The sequence below is a fragment of the Macaca thibetana genome, chromosome 15 (assembly GCF_024542745.1).
Source record: "Macaca thibetana thibetana isolate TM-01 chromosome 15, ASM2454274v1, whole genome shotgun sequence".
NCBI classification, from domain to species: Eukaryota; Metazoa; Chordata; class Mammalia; order Primates; family Cercopithecidae; genus Macaca; species Macaca thibetana.
This window is the reverse complement of record NC_065592.1, coordinates 106,161,518-106,163,983: the sequence shown is the minus strand read 5'-3', so window position 1 is coordinate 106,163,983 and position 2,466 is coordinate 106,161,518. Positions and strand designations below refer to the sequence as shown.

The window sequence follows — 2,466 nt, the reverse complement described above, 5'->3', positions numbered from 1 at the left end:
TTTTAAAAGGTAGGCCTGCTAACAACAAATACTCTTTGTTTTCATTTGTCTGAGAAATAAAATTCTTTATTTTCTACTCATTCCTGAGGATATTCTTGCTAGATGTAGATTTCACCACCGACAATCCTTTTCACAACTTGAAGAATGTTGTGCCATTTCCTTCTAGCATGCATGGTTGCAGATGAGAAATCTGCTGTCATTTTAATTGCTTTTCCCCTATAGGTAAGGTGTCATTTCTCTCACATGCTACTTTCAAGATTTTTTTCTGTGTGTTTAGTTTTTGTTTTTTTTTTTTTTTCCAATATGGAAGGCTTCATGAATTTGTGTGTCATCCTTGCACAGGGGCCATGCTAATCTCTGTTGCCCAGGTGGGAGTGCAATGGCACAACCTTGGCTCACTGCAACCTCCTCCTCCCAGGTTCAAGCTATACTCCTGTCTCAGCCTCCCTAGTAGCTGGGATTACAGACACACGTCACCATGCCCAGCTAATTTTTGTATTTTTAGTAGAGACAGGGTTTCCCCTTGTTGGCCAGGCTGGTCTCGAACTCCTGGTCTCAGGTGATCTGCCTGCTACAGGCGTGAGCCACTGTGCCCAGCCTGAAGCAAGCACATCTTTGTGTTTTGTTTTCAGAAGGTTAATTATAATGTGTACTGGCATGGATTTCTTTTGGCTTATCCTATTTATGTTAGCTCAGCCTCCTGAATCTGCAGGTTTATAACTTTAGCCAACGTTGGGAAAATTTCAGCCATTATTTCCTTGAATATTTTTCAGTCCCATACTCTTTCTTTTCTCTTTCTGGGACTCTGATGATACAAATGTTTCATCTGTTGGTATTGCCTCATAGGACCCTGAGGCTCCATTCATTCTTTTCTAGTCTGTTTCTCTATGTTGTTAAGATTGTGTAGTTGCTATGTATCTGTCACTGAGTTCATTTCTTTTTCTTTTTTCTTTTTTTTCGAGATGGAGTGTCACTCTGTCCCCCACGCTGGAGTGCAATGGCGTGATCTCTGCTCACTGCAACCTCCACCTCCCGGGTTCAAGCAATTCTCCTGCCTCAGCCTCCCGAGTAGCTGGGATTATAAGCACATGCCACCATGCCCAGCTAATTTTTGTATTTTTAGTAGAGACAGGGTTTCCCCTTGTTGGCCAGGCTGGTCTCGAACTCCTGACTTCAAGCGATCCACCTGCCTCAGCCTCCCAAAGTGCTAGGATTACAGGTGTGAGCCACTGCACCCAGCTTGAGTTCATTATTTCATACTCCAGTCATGTTTAATTAACTATTTTGCCCTTCAGTGAGTTGCTAATTTCAGTTATTGTTTTTACAGTTCAATAATTTCCCTTTGGTTCTTTTTAATATTCCCAATTTTCTGCTGAGATTTTCTATTGTTTCCATTTGTTTCAAAGAATTCACAATTACTTACTGGAGCATATTTATGACCGCTGCTTTTATGATAGCCTGTGAACTTCAATATCTGATTCATCACTGTTGGCATCTGTTGATAGTGATTATTTTTTTCTCATGAAAGTTGTAATTGTCCTGGTTCTTGGTATTATGTGTGATTTTTAAAATTATATTTTGGATATTTGGAATATTATAATGTGAGACTTTATGTTCTACAAAAGTTTCTTGTTTAACAGCATTCCCCCTGCTTGGGTATAGCACACAGGTCTTGGTGGGAGTGAATGTTTAGCTCCCTGATAAGCCTGGCTGACACCAACCTGAAGAAGTAGAGTACTAATTTATACTGCCTCTTTCAGATGGTTAGGGTAAGTTTGGCTCCACCCTCAGCCCTACTGACACCTTTCCAGAAAAAGCAGAGCACTAACTTACATTCATGGTCTCTGAGTAAATGTGTAAGTTCAGCTTCTCACTGGAACCCACTGACACTGAGGGAAGGGAAAGTGGAGTCTGACTAGCTTCAATCTATACCATTTCATTCAATCTCATGGCTATCAGATGAGGTTGGAGGATCCTTTCTCCACAGACATTCCTATACACTACTAACAGTGAAGCTGAGAGCCAAATCAGGAATGCAATCCTATTCACAATCCCCACAAAAATAATAAAATACCTAGGAATACAGCTAATCAGGGAGCTGAAAGATCTCTACAAAGAGAACTACAAAACACTGCTCAAAGAAATCAGAGATGACACAAATGAAAAACATTCCATGCTCACGGATAAGAAGAATCAATATCATAAAAATGGCCATACTGCAATTTATAGATTCAATGCTATTCTTATTATACTGTAATAGAGATTATTTACAGAACTAGAAAAGACTATTTTAAAACTCATATGGAAGCATAAAAGAACCCAAATAGCCAAGGCAATCCTAAGCAAAAAGAACAAAACTGGAGGCATCACACTACCCAACTTCAAACTATACTGCACAACTACAGTAAACAAAACAGCATGGTACTGGTACAAAAACAGACATATAGACCAACGGAGCAGAATGGA

At 39.9% G+C, this 2,466-nt stretch overlaps 1 pseudogene; it reads right to left on the bottom strand.

The window, feature by feature from the left end:
- Window positions 1-297: 297 nt before the first annotated feature.
- Window positions 298-362, bottom strand: LOC126938148 (uncharacterized; annotated as a pseudogene).
- Between the last annotated feature and the right edge of the window lie 2,104 nt (window positions 363-2,466).